The sequence below is a fragment of the Notamacropus eugenii genome, chromosome 6, assembly GCF_028372415.1.
Source record: "Notamacropus eugenii isolate mMacEug1 chromosome 6, mMacEug1.pri_v2, whole genome shotgun sequence".
Taxonomy (NCBI): domain Eukaryota; kingdom Metazoa; phylum Chordata; class Mammalia; order Diprotodontia; family Macropodidae; genus Notamacropus; species Notamacropus eugenii.
The window spans coordinates 309,495,677-309,516,373 of NC_092877.1; the positions used below are offsets into that span (position 1 = coordinate 309,495,677).

Here is a 20,697-nt window from a genome sequence, read left to right on the forward strand (position 1 = left end):
TAAAATGCCAGATATGATCTTAACACAGGACAATTAGGAAAACTCTTTCATTCCTGAGTTGAAGGAAACAGAAAAGAATGAACCTTCTCATGGAATCCTGCCAAATCCAGGTAATGAATCATTTAAAAAATGAAACAAAACTGAAAGAAGTAGCTTAATTTCTAGGTCTTGGCAAAATATCAGGTCTCCCCTTTTCATGACTTTCTATAACATTAGCAATGCAAATGCTGCAGCTACCTCAAACTCTAGATACACCCACAGTGCCTTTCTCTTTGAATGAGATCACTAAGGAAATATAAAGAACATTCAGAGCGCCTGGGAAGCAGAGTCCATCTTACTCTGAACTGATGGATATATAAGTTAACTTATGTCTTTGAATGGAAACTGGGTATTTGAAGCAATATGCTTTGTGTCTTATTATAATATCATATTACCTGAGTAATTGCCTCTTTTATCTATCTCAACCAAAAAAAATGGCTATCTTATTGTAAATAAGAAAAACCAGTACTGGTTTAATCCTTTTCAATTATGGATGTGAGGAAGCATGTGACTGTATACAGTGGATTGTTTTCACATATTCTACAGTACTGCAACAAACATGAATCTTCTGCAGCAGTAAGTTGATAAACAACTCTGCATTCCTTCTCTTCCTGTTTGTTCCTCCCTCTTCTTAAACTGAGTTTAAGGTCTTAGTAAAAGAAGTTCTCATATATTCGTTTTGAGTTAATTCCCCAAATTTTGAAGAAAAAAAGGGCCTCTGACAATTTTCAAAATTATTTCGAATGGAATGGTAAGCTTTCTGCTACTTATACTTTAGAACATGTAAGACAGATGTAGAAATGAATCTGAGATCTGGTCAATATAGCAAAAAATAAAGCAATAAGAAATATTATCTGGTGAATCCTGGAAAATTTAGGATAATTTTCTTTTGTCTAGACCCAATTCAGTCCACAACTACCCTCTCTCCGTTTTACTTCTCCTGTTTAGATTAGGCTGTAACATCATGGGATCAAAGGGGAATCTTTTAAAACCTCTTAAAATTTGCCAATGGTTTCTCCAAGGCAGGCACATTCTGACAATGCTGAAACAGGAATTGTGTGAACATTCATCAAAGTAATGCCTGAATGAGAAAGCTGCAAAGGGTGACACTTAATTTCAACCTTGATTTGATGAAGCCTTGACAAGAAAAAAATATATACTATCTATAACAAGACTTAAAGATCCTGTTTTTTGTCTATTATGAGGAAAGAATGACTTAGCTGGAAATGCCTGTAATTACTAATACAGCTGAAAGGTGGCCTGAGAACATACATTCATGGGACATCACCTTGTTCTTTGGTCAAAAATCCAGTGGCAGAGAAGGAAACAAAAGTCAAAACTCAATGAAAGAGATTTAATCCACATGTAGATCTGACAATTATTTGGAAAAAATTTGGAGAAAATTATTAGGAAGGACTGAAGATCTCCTGAAGGCTGTAATTTTTGTGTGCATTCATATAAACAGTTGAGTTAGGTAAAATGTTGATAGTATGGAGACTGGTGGAATTGTGCCTGTACTTTGTGCTCTGATTAGAACTTCTCTCAAAATATGGCATTTGTTAATCAGGACCATTCACATGCCCATATATATTTATTTCATAGTCCTGAGGCACAAACAAGATATGTGACTCTTTACCACAACATATTTGTATAAGCAACAGATAGACTACTTTCTAGGTGGACAAAAAGTGCCAACATGACAAATCTGTCTCCTTAATCAACTCATTTATTCTTTAGAAATCTCATGATATCCAAGTATTTGAATTACAACAGCTTAATTGTTGATATTCCTCAATGTTACTTGCAGCAAATTATTGTTCTCTTGCTGGCTTATGTTGACAGAGATGGAGAACTGTGATGGTGTCCTACAACAAAGGATAGATTGTATTATTCACCTTTTCTTTATGCTTTGAAAACAAGCTTCTAGTTATAAAGTGCTTGTTAGGTGGGAAGTTAAAACTATTAAAACGAAATGGGTTTTCCATTTTCCCCTAAGGCAAACAGTGGCAATAAAAAATAGTCATGCATTTTCTAATAAATACCAGGTCCCGGACAAATAGGAAAATATAATTTATTTTAAACTCTAAAAAATACTCTGTAATAAATTTTGGTCTGAGATAAATTATATTTCCATGTATTTTTAATTCATAGTTGGATGAGTTTTATTTCTTCTTTATTTTCACAAGTGATTTTTTTTCTTTACCCTCAAACCAACAAAAATAATTCACGTTCAGGTATTTTTAAGGGCATTCAGATCAGGTGGTCGAGGAAGCATGAGGCCATGACAAAGCTAATTATATATCACTGAAATAGCACTGAGAAAAGGCGAGTTTCAAGAATGAATCATATTCCTACATAAATCTTTTCCTCCCCAAAAATTATAGTACCAGAGAACATAATATCATAACTAAAGATGATAATATTTTTAGTTCTTATAATATTATAATTATTTAATTTCTTCTGGGGTTTTTTTTGAAACATTTTACAATAAACCCTTATGCTTTAAATCTAAATCAGGGAAGTGAGGAAGGTGTGTGTTTGTCCTTCATTGCTGAAGAAGACCATACCATTAGAGAAATAATGACATGTCTTGCACTTGACTTTGTTTTGAGTGAGGGAGGGCTGTGCAGGTCACCAGCCTCACTTCTCCTCCAGAGCCATCTGAATCCAGTGACCAGATATTCATCAGGATGACTGAAGATGACCCAGGATGAGGCAATTGGGGTTAAGTGATTTGCTCAAGGTCACCTAGCTAGTGAGTGTCAAGTGTCTGAGGTGAGATTTGAACTCAGGTCCTCCTGACTCCTGCACTGGTGCTCTATCAACCACATCACCTAGCTACCTAAGGATGAAGGTAAAAACAGGAGAAAAGACATGTATGAATCAGTGAAAAGTTCAAGTTATGGAATAATTTTAAAGAATTGTAATTCTATTAAACTGAAATCCCATTAATTAAGACCTAACCCATAGAGAATTTCCCTATTTTCATAAGTACTGGACAATTTATTTTTTTTATAACTTAAATGAACAAATATTTTTTTCTTTCCTCCCACATCTTCTAACATTAAAAAAACAAAGTGAAAAGAAAACAAAATGTATATAACAAATATTCATGGTCAAGTAAAACAAATTATTTCTTTGTCTATATCCACATGTATATGTTTCATTCAGTATCTTGAGATCATCACTTCTCTGTCAGGATATAAGCTGTCATGCATTATTTGGATCCTTGGCATTATATGTGGTCATGGCATTGGCTAGAGTTCTTAGGTTTTTAAAATCATTTCATAGTACAAATTTATCCTCGTATTTCTCTTCTGATTTTTTCCTAATTCTGCACTTTCTGGTCTATCAGTTCATACAAGCTATTAAGTTTCTATGAAATTATTCCTTATACATTTAATGGCAAAATTGTATTCTATGCCAGTCATAGGAAATAAATTGTTTAGCTCTTCCTCAACTGACAAGTTAGTTTACTTTTTTGAACTATATATTGTTCTTTAGTTGAAACTTTAAAAATGAGTAGTTGTAAATATGATTTTGGAAAATTCAACCTTTAAAAAAAAAGATAATCTCAAGGCAAACAAACAGGGAACCTACATTATGCATGAGGGCAATGTAGAAAATGAATGAATGGATACAGACCAAGATGGCAGAGTACAGGTAGCAACCAGGGTGAACTCCTAAAACATTCCCTTCCAAACAATCTGAAAATAACTCAACAAATCAAATTTCTGAGAGGTAAACCCACCAAAAGTTCAGAGTGACGTATTTTTCTAGCCTTAAGAGGTCAGCAGGAGAGGTCTGTAATACTGCACTGGAAGCCAGCACAGAGTGTGACAGCACCAGCAGTGGGTCTTGGAGGTGAATGCAATGCTATTGTAGAAACAACAGCTTCAGGAGTTCTCAGTTCAGAGATAGTAAGAGGTTCAAGCAACTGATGAGAAATAGATTACAGGAGACCCTTTGTAGGCTTTGTGTACAGCTGGTGCTGATGGGCTACCCTATTACCCATAAGCAGTACTGGATCATAGTCCCAATGAAGAGATTTGTGATTTGCACAAGGCAGCAAGGACCCTATTCACAGTTCCAAGGCAGAGAAAAGCACTAACCCTTGTAGCAACAGGGGAGCAAGGCCCCTTTCTAGACAAAGGCCAAACTGCAGACAAAGAGAGAAGTGATCACATCTCTCTTCAGATCACTCCACTTTGGAAGAACTCAAAACTTGCAGACACTCCAGAACCAGCTCTCAAGAAATAAGAATACCTGCATGAAAACACCTGAATCTTGGGACAGTGCTTCTCCAATCTGAGGTGATCATAACCCAACTTGAACATAACCATCAAAATCAAGAAATAGGCTAAAAAAAAAAAAAAATGAGCATGCAACAACAAAAGAACCTGACTATAAAAACCTACAATGGCAAGAGGGAAGACCAAGACATAAACTCACAAAAAGACAACAATGTGAAAATATCTACAAGCTAAGTCTCAAAGAAAAAATGCTAATTTCACTGGGCTGAAGCCCAACAAGAATTCCTAGAAAAAATAAAGAAAGAAATAATAGTGGTAAAGGAAAGACTGGACAAAGCAAAGAGAGGGATGCAAGAAAATTATGAAAAGAAAAGTAACATCTTAGTAAAAGAAGCACATAAATTCACTGAAAAAAAGAATTCCTCAAAAAAAGCAGAATTGATGAAATTTTATAAAAGGAGGTACAAAACATAACTGAAGAAAGTAATTCCTTAAAAATTAGATTTGAGGAAGTAGAAGCTAATGACTTCATGAGACATCAAGAAACAACAAAACAAAGTCAAAAGCATGAAAAAATAGAAAAAAACATGAAATATCTCACTAAAAAAACTGATCTGGAAAATATATTGAGGAAAAATAAGTTAAGACCTATTGCACTACCCAAAAGCCATGATCAATAAAAGGGCTTACATATATTTTCAGAAATGATTCAATATGACTCAGTATCTTATATTCAGAGGGTCAAATAGAAACTGAAAGAATTCCCAGATTACCTACTGAAAGAGATCCCAGAATGAAAACTCCCAGTATATTATAGCCAAATTCAAGAGCTTCTAGGTCAAGGAGAAAATATTGCAAGCAGGCAGAAAAAAAAAAATCAAATGTAATCAGCCAAAGTCAGGATCACACAAGATTTGTCAGCTGTCACATTAAAGAAGTGGGGGGCTTGGAATATGACATTTGAAAAAAAACTGAGTATAAATCTTCAGGGAGAAAAAAATCAACATCCACTCAAGTAGAGGACATTCAAGAATTTCTGATGAAAAGACTAGAGCTTAACAGAAAATTTGGCATTCAAACTCAGGGTGCAAGAGAAGCAATAAAAGGTTAAAATGAAAGAATAATCATAAGAGTCGATAAAGTTAAATTGTTTACATTCCTATGTAGGAAGATGATATATAGAGATAGAGAAAGAGCTATGTATAGATATGTAGCTCCTAAGAACTTTATCATTAAGGCAGTAAAAGACTACATAAACAGAGGAAATGAGTATAAGCTGGTTATCTTAGGATGGTCTTTAAGGGTGAGAAACAGGGAAGTATTGGGAGATGGGGGAAGGGAGAGGTAGAATGGGGAAAATTTTCCCACATAAAAGAGGCATACAAGATAGAACATTATATTGGAAGGGAAAACCTGGTGGAGCACAATTCCTGAACCTTACTCTTATAAGAATTGGTTCAAAGAAAGAAGAATATAAATACATACTCAGTTGGATATAGACACCTATCTTACCCAATAAGGAAGTAGAAGGGGAAGAGGATGAAAGAGATGGGGGGCAGGGGGGAGAATAATGAAAGGGAAGACAAATGAACAGGAACAGTATTCAAAAGCAGAACAGTCTTTTGAAGAGGGATAGGACAAAAAAAGGAGGAGAAGGATAAATAAAAGAAAATAAGATGAAGAGGAATACATAGTTAATAATCGTATCTGTAAATATTAATGGGATTAGCTCACCCTTAAAACAGAATTGGATAGCAGAATGGATCAGAAACCACAATCCAATATTGTGCTGTTTACAAAAGATGCACTTGAAACAGAAACTATTAATAGAGTCAATATAAAGGGCTGGAGGAGAATCTATTATACTTTAGTGAAAGTAAAAAAGATAGGGTAACAATCATGATTTCAGGCAAAGCAAAAGCAAAAATAGACCTAATAAAAAGAGATCATCAAGGAAACTACACTTTGCTAAAAAGAGGCCATATAAAATGAAGTAAAATCAAAATTTTTATAGCAAGTATCTCTGACAAAGGCTCTATTTCTCAAATACATAGTAAACTGAGTCAAAATTAAGGAAAAAAAAAGAAGAGCCATTCCCCAATTGATAAATGCTCAAAGTATATGAACAAGCATAATTCCAAAGAAATCAAAGTTATCTATAGTCATATGAAAAATACTCTAAATCATAATTGATTAGAGAAATTCAAATCACAAAAATGCTAAAGAACCACTTCACACCTACCAGAAATGGCAAACACTAGAAGGATTGAGGGGAAATAAGTACATTAATAAAGCATCAGTGGAATTGTGAACTGGTCCAGCCATTTTGGAGAACAATTTGAAACTATGCCCAAAGAGGTTAAAAAAAAAATCTATACATGCTCTTTGACCTAGTAACACCACAATTAAGTCTGCATCCTAAAGACATGAAAGAAGAACAACATATATGTACAAAAATATCTTAGAAGCTCATTTTATGGTGGCAAATAATTGGAAGTTAAGTGAATGTTCATCAGTTGGGGAATGGCTGAACAATTTGTGGCAAATGATTATGCTGGAATACTATTATGCTATAAGAAATGATGAAGTAGGTGGTTTCAGGGGAGAAAAAAATCAACGGCAAGAATTATATGAACTGCTGCAAAGTGAAGTTAGAAGAACCGGGAGATCCTTGTGACCATAATGGCAATGCTGTAATGAGCAATTGTGAAAACTGTGGCTATTCTCAGTAATACAATGATCCCAGAGCATTTCAGAGGATGCAGAATGAAAAATATTATCCCCCTCCAGAGAGAGAACTGAAAAACTCTGATTGCAAATTGAAATACAATTTTCTTGATTTATTTTTGTTCTTTTTTGAAAATGGCTGATATGGAAATGGATTTTACATGCTTTCCCATGTATAACTGATATAATTTTGTTTGCTCTTTGAATGAGTTGGAGATGTGGGGGAGGAAGGGAGAAAATTTGGAACTCAATTTTTAAAATGTTAAAAATGAGCTATAACTTTAAAAAAATAATGAATAGATGTCAATGGCACACTTGTATTTACCAAATGACATAACACCTACATACTTTAAGAAAAAGCTAGCCAAAATGCCTCGCTAAAACTACCCTATATGATATAGCAATAATCAGAAAAGTTTTAATGTTTCCTTTTCAGAACTTGATAAATCTATCAAAAAAGACAAACAGGATAGAAATGATGGAACTTAAAATAGTGTTGTAAAGACCAGAGTTAAAAAAACAAAAGATATCACCAGATATCAAATTATATTAAAACTTACAATAAAATGTATCTTATTGTATATATGTATATATATATATATATATATATATGTATGCCAAAAAATTAGCAGAGTAGAATAAATTAGAGAAGACCTACAAGTAAAAATACACATTGATTTTGTGTTCAATATAACCAAAAACACAAAGGAAAGGACCTTTTTTAGACTAGAAAAAGAATGCTTAGGAAAGAATGGGAATTTTTCAAAAAAGGTTTAGATTAACATCTTATGCTCTAAACAATAATAAATTACAAATAGATTAATACCCTAAATGTAAAGAGTAATAGTATGTCCCAAAACTCAGGAAAAGCTAATTGGAAAGGAAATATCCTTTACTATAATATTAAAATGTAACAAATATTTTTAAATAAACTTATCAAGACATAAATGATCTGTCTTCTTAGCCATCTCTACAAGTGGTCATCTCTCTGTCCCTCATCCTTATCTCCCTCCCCTTCATTAACTTGGAAAGTGTCTAACCATTCTCAGCAGAGGTCCTGGCTCCCATGACTCTCATAGGTGAGCTTTTGCCATATCTTGTTAGCATCTATGACCCAACAATCACTTCCTGGTTATCTCCATGACATTCCCTCGCCTCTTTCCATGCTGTTTCTTTCTTCACTAGAAGGTAACCTCCTTGATATCAGGGAATGTCCTCTTTTTGTGCATTTATATCTTCAGCCACATGTCTTGGAAGTTTAATAAATGTGTGCTCTTGCTCTCAGTCAATCTCTCTCTGATGCGTGTTGGGGGGAGGATATGAGTATATGGAAACATGAATATATATGTATGTATATATATATATGTATATATATCTCCTATATCTATATATAACTGTATAGACATATCCTCCTATATCTATATTTCTATTGTAGTTTTCTTGTAAACATTTTCCTTAATTCAAAAACATTTCAGTTCTATAAACATGATACAACAGATTTTCGATACGAAGCAGAAAGAATGAAAGAATATGGAAAGAAAAAATACAAATCCAAAAGTAAATCAGAAAAAAATTCTTTCAACATATGCCTTTTTGGTCTTCTATTAGCCTAATGCATGCCTTACTTATACTAATAAAGCCTCTTATTTGGCCATAATAGCAAAAAAAAAAAAAACAACAACAAAGTAACATGGAGGCCATTGAAATGACCTGAAATAATATGAAATCAAATATTTGTAAACCTGACACTTTGATGGAGTCCTAATAGAGCTCCCCCATCCCCAATAGTCTAACTTCACTATAGGCCTACTTACCTATCTATGCCCCTCTACCCCCGCCAATGTCCTAAGTTTTTCGTGTATGCCTCACTGCTCACTAGAATTCTTTGTTCTCACAGAAAAAGCAGGTGTGGGAACCCAGCTATTGCCTCTACCTAGGCACTGCCCCCAGACTCATTCCTCATATTTCCCATAGAAATATGTCCACATACTCAACCACCACCACATCCATCTAGTCCTGAACAGGACCACAACACTCTGCCAATCAGAAAGCAGCATCACCAGGATGTAGAACAGGATGCTTGACCACCAAACCATAGAAGCCGCCCACCCTTCAATAGCATCTACACAGTAATAGTAAAGAACTGACCTAGAATGAACCTATTACATAGAGAGGCTTATTATTATGTCATTATCATGTATACATACTCCCCAATGGGTTTCTTTGTATGCATTGTGGGTAATCACATGTGCAATTTTACTGTGACTGGGACCCCTCCTTCATTACCTAATCCCTTGACAAACTCCTCCTGCCTTTTTTATATTAATCATATTCCTATATTCCATGTAAATTTCTGTTATGTTATCACATCCTTATCCTATAAAAATCCATCTGGGTTTCTCTGAAGTTGCTGGTTTCTCTTGGAACTTAGCCCTGCTTCATGGGAGGCATCAATCTCAATAAATGCCTATACTTGGATTAGAGATGGTCTGACTCTGAATTCTTTGAGGCAGTTCCATCCCAACACATCATGAAACCCCAACAGTTTTTGGTGTCCCAGCACTCAACAACTCCATGTGGATCCTTGCTTGTAACACTTTACTTAGCAATAAATCTAAGCCAGATAAGAGTAGGGGAGTTAATCTCTATCTTTTGAAATTTGTTATTCAGTATGTTTTTCATAATAAATGGAGAGAATCTTTGATAACATTTCTAGCAATTAAAAATATACTGATCAATTATTCTGCTAAATCAACAAAAATGCTTCATGAGTTTAGTGAAAAGTAGTTAATGTTATTTGCCCAAGTAAACTGAGTCTTAGTATCTGTAATCATATGGCAAGGTATCAACAGAAAATAGTTAAGGTCAATATACAAAAGAGCCATAGTGATGGAGCTCATCATAGAGACTTTCATTCTTTCCTTTATAATATTCCATATGACTCTATAAATGGTGATTTCTCACAAAATAAACCTGATATTATTTTATAGTAACTACACATCCCTGGACATAGCTTTCCACTACCATTGTAGGTGGAAATTTACAGTTAGAAATTTCCTGAAGTATAACAAGGGTTGCAAGGAAAAATACGGAGAAATTTCATTTGCTTCTAGCTTCTGGCTACGTATGAATCAGAACTGAAGGGTTAGGTTTTGTTTGTTTGTTTTGTTTTGTTGAGAAGATGAAGGAACCCTTCTATTAGCTGTTGAGCAGGAACTGCCTAGGACTCAGTGAAGTTAAAAAAAAAAATAAAGGATTAATTCCACTTGTTTGTTTCTGTTTCTTCAACTTTCCAGGGAACACCATGTAGCTCTGGGACTCCATATTTGGGGTAGGAGAATGGGCAGCTTTCACTATCTCCCACCTCAGCTCCCAAGAGGACATGAGTATATGATAACCAGTATAAGGTGAAATCAACTAGTCAAGCAACCCCTGCATGCTTTCTTCACTTTATTAACTGAGAAGACAAATGAATATTTCCAGATATTCATGCACAGCCTTGGATGTGATCTTGTGAGATTAACATTTCTGGAAGTACTGGATCCTTTGGTTGTAGCTGCAGAAGTCCCTAGCAAGTACTCCAGTGCTCTTTGAACAGATGACCATCATCAAGTGTGTGAATCCAAGACCTTTTCCAGAATCCTACCAAAAGAAATTTCTGGCCACAGGGAAAGTGCGGAGCCAAGTTAAAATGTAAAAGGTCTAATTAGTAGTTACACAAAATGCTCCACAGAGAAGTTAGGTGACTCAGTGGCTAGAGTGCTGGACCTCAAGTGTGAAAGACACATCTTCCTTGTTTTAAAGTTGGCCTGAGATGCTTACTAGCTATGTGACTGTGGACAAGTCATTTTACCCTCTTTGTCTCAGTTCCTCATCTTTAAAATGAGCTGGAGAAGGAAATGACAAACCACACCAGTATCTTTGCCAAGAAAACCCCAAAGAGAGTCACAAAGAGTTGGACATGGCTGAAAAAAACTACTGAACAACACTGTTCCATGTTCAGATGGCTTTAAGTATCAACTTGGCAGCTGATGATAGAAGTAGTCAATGCTGATAATTCTGGTAAGGTTGTACGAGTCTTTTTTTGTTTTTTTTTTTATCCCTTTGGGTGAAGGAAATAAATATGTGTTCCACACTTGATTCATGTTATATATCGGGTACCATTGTATTCCCCCATGTTGGGGAGGGTCTAAACAGGAGGCATAACCTATCTCTAAGTAAATCTTCAAGAGGATGGGGTAGGGAGTCACTTAATGAGTTAGAACATGAGACAAGGAAGACCAAGCCTTCGCATAAGAGGCCAGTGCAGAAGTGTTGCTTAGTGGAGGAGTAAGAGTTTCAGTTCCTTGGGTCTAGCAGTGCATATTAATTTAATTTTATTATTTTAAATTAAATTTTATTTTTTCAATTATTATTTACTTTTCCCCTTTTCCCGTCATTCCTTTCCTTGTAAGTGATGGGGGGGAGAGGAAGGAAAAGCCTTTGCAACAAGTAACATAGTCAAGCAAAACCAATTCCCACATTACACATCTGAAAATGTGTCTCATCCTGCATATCAGTCCATCACCTCTCACTAGTTACTGATTCAAATGAGAATGTTAGTTTTTGACATGGACAAAGAAAGCAAAAGAGGAGCTTGAAACAGCTTAAGTTTCTGACTAAACTCTCCGATGATTTTTAGGACCTGCTGGCACCTTGACCCTAGGGAAGATATAAACAAAATTAGATGAATTAAGATGGTTAACCAGGGTTTGATTGCAATAAGTTGATTAACACACTACATGAGTTGAAATCGGATGTGAAATCCAATTTTTTGCTACCACTGTTGATGTGTGCGCCATAAAGATTTTTAGATCCTGATACTCAGTAATCAACAAAAAGACCTTTGAACATCACCATTAATTTGAGAAAAGACTGAAACAATGAACAATTTAGAAAAAACAATGAAGAAATTTAGAATAATTTGAACAATGCTACTGAGTTTTAGAGAAAGAATGATATGCAAATAAAGCAGATATTATTGAATGAATGCCAGATTTCATTTTAAATAGGATTTTGTATAGTTAGACTTAACATATCAGAATCTAATAGACATTTCTTCATTCTTAGTAGCTGCTTTTTCTTCAAACCTTTCAAAATCTCCCTATGTGTCCATTATACACCTCCAAGTATAAACATATGTATTGAAAATAAGCATAATCAAAATCTTTTGTGTTGGATGTCAACCTATAAAGTGACTGAGCCCAGTGAAATATTATATTCATAAACCATGACTAAGAAGAAGGAATATTGGCATTTGATTGAAAGGATTAGAATCCTAAGTTAATTAAAATGATAAATACACAAATTTAGAAAGATTGTGATTATTTACAAATAACTAAGTGCTGTAGTGATTTAGATATGTTTCAGAAATTCTAACTATGTATTTAGGGAAAGGAGTAGGATGAAACAAGAAGAGTGATATCTTAGTTCGGAGGGAAGATCTCCTATTTATTGTTTAATTCATGGGTATAAAGCTCTATCCCCAAAACAACCTTGTGAGGTTAGTGCTGTACACATTATTACACATATTTGTTGTATGAGGAAATAAGCTCAGACGGCTGAAGAGACTTTCCCTTGGTAACACAACTTCGAGGAAACTAACAAAGTCTTTGGTCCCTAAGTGACAGTAAATAAATGCTTACAGGAACCCAGTCGAACTATGATTGAGGCTAGAGTCAGGAGATAACAAGTCCAATGGTTGCTTTTCTGCTTTACCAAAGTGTTTCTCAGAATGCAATGATTAGGGGGAGAGACCAATGCCGTGCATAAATGGTTTGGGGTAAGGCTTTCAAATGCCTTTGTTTTTTTTTAATTCCACCATCATCTTGCAGGCTGAGTACAAGAGCTGTTTTATAATATGAACTATTTAATTCACTAAACACAGTCTACAAATTAAAAATGCAAAATGGACACTTGTGAAAAATTACCAGAGTTAAACATTCGCTACTTTTCACAAATACTATGTCATGCTTCTATATATTTCAATAAAATGGAAAAGGTATTCAAGAGTAACATCATGTTTATACAGCCAAAGCCTGATTAGTGCAAATAATGAATTCTGTGAAGTAGTCACATTACTACATTCCTCACTGTCTATTTCCATTGAGTTTGGACCAATTACCATAATTTACACATTTATAACTTCAAGTAGTGACAATTCAAATACATGTGACTACTTCAAGGGATTCATTATTCGCATTAATGAGGATCTACTGCAGGAACAAATTTTAATCATTTTCAATTATTACCAAGAACTTTAGAAGATGCAAATTAAGATGACTTGAACTGGTTATGTCTTACTTAACATTAAACTTCAAAGTCTACAGATCTAGCTACTAGGCATGGTGAAAGACTAGTCATGGAAGTGAGTTGGAGTATAGACTATGTCACATAAACTGTTAGGTGGAGCAGTGGATAGAAAGCTAGACCCAGAGTCAGGAAACCTTGCCTTCAAATCTATCCTCAGGTACTTATATATAGACACTAAGCACTCACTTCATCTGCCTCGGTTTCCTCATCTGTAAAATGGGGATAATAATAACAATAAATGCCTATCTGCCAGGGTTGTTGTGAGGGTATAATGAAACAGATAATATTTGTAAAGTACTTTGCAAATCTTACAATGTTCTACAAATGTTTTTATTATCATTATTGTACATCCCTGTTAGTATTATTCACCTGGGGTTGGATAAGGTTGGACTAAATAGTCTCTTTGGTAACTTTTTATGACCCAAGGATAATAAGAAAATAAACATGATGGAAGATTTTTTTGAAAATTTCCAAATGTTTTAACTGACCATCACATTGATCATAGTAATGGTTTCTTATATTTACTTAAGTGCTTTACTATTGATAGTGATTTTCACATATTATTTGATCATGCTATAATTATTATATTGTATTATTAGTATCCCATTTTACAGATGATGAACCTAAGACCTTACAGAGATGATGTGACTTGTTCAGACTTGAAGTTCAATACTCTCTCCACCATATTACACTAACTCTCTAACTCTCTGAGTATTTTAAGTATCTGAATCTCCGAATGTGGCAATGAATGGGAGACAGTTATTTTTCGCCAAGTCGTTTATTGCCAATTGAATCCTTTGGTCTATTTTGGTTTCATGTAGCTGAATCACTATTCTTTCTCTGTCCATAATACTGCCTTCTGTGAAGTGCTGTGAATTCAGGCACACCCATGGGACTATGCCCAAAATATATTTTATGGAATAACTCCAGAAGCTTATTCCACAGTCTATAACCATCTGTGCTTCACTGACTGACTCAAACCACAGTATTGAACTTCACAGGTGACAGATAAAGATTCCACAGCGGGAAAGACAGACACACTATTATTAAAATGTTTAGAGTAATTTCAAAATGCTAAGTGAAAATTCCAAAGGACTCATGATGAAAAATGTGATCCACCTTCAGAGAGAGAGAGAGATCTGATGTCCTCTGAGTCACCTTGAGGCATACTTGCTTTTTACTTTTTCACAACATGGCTAATTTGATAATATAGTTTACATGATCTCACATGTATAATTCATATAATATTACTTACCTTCTCACTGAGTGGGGAAAGGACGAGGGGTGAGGGAGGAAGATAATTTTGAACTCATCTTTTTAAAAAATACTAAAAATTAATAAATAAATGGGTTTTTTTTAAGAACACTAAATCAAGAGAAAGCTTGCTTTTGTATTGAGAAACTAGCTTGTGCAGTGTGTTTTAAGAAAGGAGATAGGAAAATTCAACGAAAAGAAATGTACATCAAAATTTGAAAACTATATTCTTAGATCCATATGCCCCTAAAAAATAATCTTGCATTCCTGTAGCCCTAATGTAAAGTTTGCTTTGAGAAAACTGCAAATTACTGTAACAGCAAGGACCCCAACATTCATGGAAGGGTCTGCTGCATAGGTTCTTAGATCTGTTTTTCTAAAAGGAAAGCAACTTTGGAGAGGTCAAGAATCTACTTTAATCAAGCACTATGTCATTCACTTAGCACACTGAACTTCAGAGAAAATATGAACAGAAATTACAAGCAGAAATTACAAACGGAAAGTTCAACAGACAGAGCTTCCAGCTGTCTGACCATACGTACATAGTGACCAGAGAGAGAAGGACTAACCTAGGTTTTCAAAGCTGGAAGGCTCCTTAGCACTGCTAGAAATTAACAAAAGTATGGGCCTTTCTACAAAACAAATCTGCCCTAATGGACAGGTCCATTAATGGTGGGGGAAGACTTTTAACTCTAATTAACATTACAACTACCTAACAACAAAACTCTGGAGCCTAGGTTTAGAATCCTACCTGCTATACCTGTCTCATTTTTTAGACATATATTTGCCAAGTACATTGAAGTCTTATTTGTGAAAATATGGGGGGAATGGAAAGGTACACCTTCCTATATATTCAAAGTTTATCAGTGTCTGGTGGGGGTGGGAGGTAGAGATAATTGAAATTTTTAAAAAAGCTACAGGGTACATATAAGTACCCCAGATAACCCCTCTAATTGCCAGCTCCCAGGATCCCCTGTGTGACCCAGGCTGTTCCTTAATTCCCCCACCAAATGACTGGAACGTCTTTAAGGCTAGAATAAACTTGTCTTTCTTTTCCATAGTATTAATAATTTCAGTATTGCCCTTCCTGTCTCTGCTTCTTAGAACTTTCCATACTTTGCATTCACAACTCAGACATAACCTTACCCTGGAACTACAGTCAGTATCTGGGGCCTTCTTACCCTGGAATATCCCTCTACCATGCTGGCTTTCTTCTCCTGTTGATAAGTTTCTCTAATGATCTCTATTTTGGGGTGGAACCCAGGCAAGGCATCTTTCCTTCCCCTTGTGGCTCTGCTTCAGATTCCCCAGACTTTGACACTAACCTTCTCCACCCCCATGCCTCTCCACCAACAAGTAGTTTCTGGCTTCCACCTCTCAGCCACCTTTTGAGTCTTGTTTTTCCCTGTAGAATATAAACTCCTTGAGGGAAGAGACTGTGCCTCTTCTTTTGCTTAGCACAGTTACGGGCCTATAGTGAGCTGCTAGTTGACTATATAATTAAATACAAGAGATACCCTTGACAAGAACATATTAAGACCACATCTGGATTTTAATAATAAACAATGAAGCAAAAATGATAAACATCCACTCTCCAATGACAAGGCCAGCCAGTGGAGTCTCAGAATTTAGGGAAGGAGAATGAGGAGGGGAAACAAAGTAAAAAAAAAAAACAAACATTGTTCTATTTCATTCCTACATAGATCACTATCTACACAAGAAAAGGAAAATGTAACTTTATTATTTTTGCATGTTTAAAGTGATCATTTCCCAGGGATACTTAAAACAAGCTTTGAGAAATCAAAATAAGAGTCGTTGGGTTTTAGTATATAATTAATATAACACTTTTCCTATGGTATGTAATTCTTTTTGCCCATCGGGTCTGATACTTCTTCACGTCTTTTTAACCTTGATGGGATAGAGAAGTTTACAAAGAAGAATTTTAAGAGGCATGATGGGTGATGGGTGGTGCTTCATATATGTGTGTGCATGTATATAGGTAAATGTGTGTATTATATAGATGTATAACACACATGGAAGATATAAATTAAAGCACCTATCTATTCAGAGAAACATTAAGCAAACATTAAACTCATAGTAAAAAACTACTGAATGACCATTTTAAAATACAGGCTATGAGACCACATCAGTGTTATTTTCTCTAGTGTAAAAATATACCAATGAAAAGAACAAGATAAAAATAGAATAGTTTCTATTCTAAATTACAAGCATTCCAGTACCCACTACCCTGCATTTGTCCAGAGACCAAATTCATTCCCTAATGAATGTTTGGAAGATAAGTTGGACTTATAAAAATAAAAAAACTTCATACAATTTTAACTAGATGGTCTGTGATAGAGAGTTACCAGCAGAGTTTGGAGTCATAAAACCCTGTGTTCTAATCCTGGCTCTGCCATTCTCCGGCTTTACGGTCTTGATGATAAAATTGCTTATTCTTTCCAAGCCTTAATTTCCTCACCTATTAAAGGACAAGATTAGAGAAGAAGCATTTTATGGGTCTTTTCATTTCAAAACTGTTTGATCCTACCTTAATAAAATAATGAAATTAAATTAGAGTAAAAAGAATGTCTCAAAATGAAGAAATCCCTTTTAACTATGCAAATGAATACTTTCTGTGCAATTTATCATCTTAGACAGTAGGGTAGGGTACTTGCTCCAGATCTCACAGCCAGTGTGTCAGATAAGGAAAATTAACATCTAAATGGTGGCATTTATTTGACAGAGTATTAAACATTTTGCCAACAATAAAAATGCCAAAGTATCATATACAAAGTCAGAACTTAATAAGTCAGAGATAATTTCCCTATATTTTTTTCAATTTCCCAAACGACATAATATAAACTGGATAATAGTCATCTGCTACTCCTGCAATAGTATTTTTAGTTTCTCTTGGTACGTGCAATTATATCTTACTGGACTGTTATCAATTTTGTAAATGCAAAAATTAAAGTACTAAATTTTGAGTAAACCTAGAAAGATGCTTTGTTCCTGTTATCAGTGTTACAGACTATGTTGAAATTAATAATAATAAAAAAATTTCTCTACCCCCACTCATCAAAAAACAAACAAACAAGCATCAATAGACTTAAGTATTTACCCAAAATGTTATCTTCTTTTTTCTCTCATATTATTTGTCTTTTGAATATTTCCGGTTTGAGTTTTCATTCATCTTCATGTCACAGCTATTAAGCATCCTTATGTGACTAATTTTAAAGGCTTGTAAAATTCTTTGAGAACCATTTTTGGCTTTGTATTCTCTTTTCTTTTTTTTTTTTTTTTTAAATATTTCTAACTGAAAATAAAAGTTATTGGAAAACTCCTTTGGGAGCTGTATTGGGTTCTGTAGCTGTTTCAATCTTTCTCTCCCTGTTACAATCATTTGTGATTTTATGAAGTGCCCAAATCTCCTATTTTAGCATATACTGTGTGTGGTACCCTTTAGTCCCTTTATGGAATATGAGCATCAAATCAGATTTTTATTTTCTCTGAACTTTCAAAATCTATTTTCCTAAAGTCTGGGACATTGGTGGTCTATTTCCTTTCCTGGCTATTAAGAAATGTAATCTGACATTTTGTCTTTCTCCCAAGATTCTCATTCAAAATGCCTACCAGCCTTTTTTTTTTCTCGTCATTATCAAGCCTGGAGTAGCAATTCCTTTTTTCTTTTTTTTCCATTTTATTTAGTCTTCATTTACCTTTCATTCTTACTCAAATAGTATTAATTTTAAAAAAATGCAAAACTTTCACCTGAAGTTTCTAGCTTACCTCTCCCTGAAGGAAAAATCCTCTCAATACCAGCACCATGTAAATTTTAGTCTTTCCTTTAACAGATTTTTTCCTGTGATGTTTTCTTCAGATTTACCTTACAGTCAAAGACCTCTGTTTCTCCAATCACAAAATCCAGCAAGGTTTATCACAGTGTCTTCCTGCCTCTCTTCTGTCTCATGCTCAAAGATTCTGCCACTGCTACATAAAAATTCAGTTCTCCATTTAAAAGTTATCTCATTTTCACATTCACAAAAGAGACCCAAAAGTGCAATTATCTGATAGGTAATATTGAATGTGTGGGTAAATCTATTAGAGAAACTTTCTAATGGTGTTTCTTGGATTTTTTTTTTCCGTGAATAAAAATATCTTCAATGTATGTTGTTACTGATATAGTCAGCAAGTCAATAAACACTAATTAAGGGCCTACTATGTTCCAGGAACTATGCTAAGCACCGGAGTGGGGTGGGGGACAAAGACAAAGATAAAGGAGAGTCTGCTCACAATCTGTTGTGGGAGACAATACGTAAATAACTACGTACAAACAAGTTATATACAGGATAATTAAGAAATACTCAACAGAAGGAAGGTCCTAAAATAGGAAAGACTGGTTAAAGAATATTGCATTTATTTTTCTCACATCAGCCGTGGTTGGGGAGGGTTCTGTTCAATTTCTTAATAGTAATTTAAATGATGGAATTAAGATAAACTGAGCTATTAATTTCTTAACTTGAAGTAACTATTATTTATAATGTTAATCATTTATTATCCTGATATAACCACAATTAAATACAAGTAGATCCTTCTTCCTACAATAGTACCATGGGGAGAATGAAAAAATAGACACATTAGCACATTTATTCCAAAACTCTACTAAACTTTACTGAAAAATAAGACAGCATCCTTCTCAGATGGGCTGTAACCCAGAATTTTCCTGCTGCTAAACAATTTCTAGCTTCTGAATAAAAGGTTTGCGCAGGAAATGTTCATGTAGATTTCAGTGTGGGCAGTGAAATGAAAAACATTTGCAACAATGTGCAGAACACTATTATAATAAAACACCATAAAAATGTCTGTGAGGTTAGCAGAGCAGGTTGTGGGAGTTTCTCAAACTTCACTGTGCTTTTGGGTATTGTTTGCCATGGAATTATTTTCAGCGGTGCTCTGTAGGAATTTCTAGCCTGTTACCTTACTCTTCAGAAGATTTAAAAAACCAAAATGAAACAAAATAAAAACTATACATTTATTGTAAGATTCAACAAGGTACTTTTTTCCCCTTTTAAATGGAGTGAGAGTGTCATGCTCGATTTTGAGGGAGCCACTGAGGATGTATGAACAGTCATTCACTAACATCAATTAGACTGAGGGCATATTCCATATTCCATATTCCAAACCATATTCTAAAACTCATGCACTCAGTTGACAACATTTGTGAAAGTCAGCAATGACATGTCAGCTAAACTCCTTTGTGACAGACTCCACATAATACTCCCATACTTAGTCTGAATCTCCATCTCCATGTTCCACTTTACCTCCTTCTCCTTACCCTATTATAAAGCATCATGAGAATAGTAACTTCTCTTCCTGGTTTCTAAGGAGGGGACAGTACCACCAGTTTACTTCTATTGCCCCCTTGGTTTTCAAGGTGAAGCTAAAATAGGTAGCAGAGCAAAGGAAGGAAAGTGGGAAAGGAAAAGAGGTCTGAACAAGGGAGTTTATCCTGAGTCATCAAACAGAATTTCTTATGTCTTTGCTAAACTTTGGAGATTAAGAAAAGTGTCTTTACTGGTACATTTGTTTTAAATGGTATTTGTTACATAGTCATACATCACATTCAATGCTTGAGTGTGATGATGGGAAAAAGGAAAAAACATCAGGACTCTATGGCTGGTTGTAGTTCACTATTGAAAGGTTAAATGCAAGATCTGTACATGAAAAAGAAGACTTCATTTGGAAAGGCATACAATCAGAGCAACATATTGTCCAAAGTCTAGAGCAGCACTTCATAAACTTTTTAGTCTCTGGACCCCTGCATACTCTTAAAAAGGAAGGACCCCCAAAGAGCTTTTTTATTCGAGGGGGGCATAAATCTATCTCTATTTACCATATTATCAATTAAAATGAATTAGCGTTATGTGAAAATATTTTTAATATTGAAGATGCCCTAAAAGGGTCTTGAAAACCTTCACTTTGAGGAATTTTGACCTAAAGGATCTCTTGAGAAGCAACAAGTGGTAAAGGTCAAAAGGAGGGAAAATGTAACAAAAATATAGTTTGTATGGCACTT

The 20,697-nt window shown here is 34.8% G+C and overlaps 1 protein-coding gene and 1 long non-coding RNA gene across 2 annotated transcripts in view; both read right to left on the reverse strand.

Annotated features, from left to right (window-relative positions):
• Positions 1-20,697, reverse strand: part of ERBB4 (erb-b2 receptor tyrosine kinase 4) — a 1,360,303-nt gene that overhangs the window by 674,769 nt on the left and 664,837 nt on the right. The gene's annotated exons all lie outside the window — the stretch shown is intronic.
• LOC140509699 (uncharacterized) lies at positions 1,748-9,141 on the reverse strand. The gene is made up of 2 exons (XR_011968887.1): positions 9,010-9,141; positions 1,748-1,904 (listed from the first exon to the last, which is right to left on the reverse strand). It is a non-coding gene; the product is annotated as an uncharacterized lncRNA (long non-coding RNA).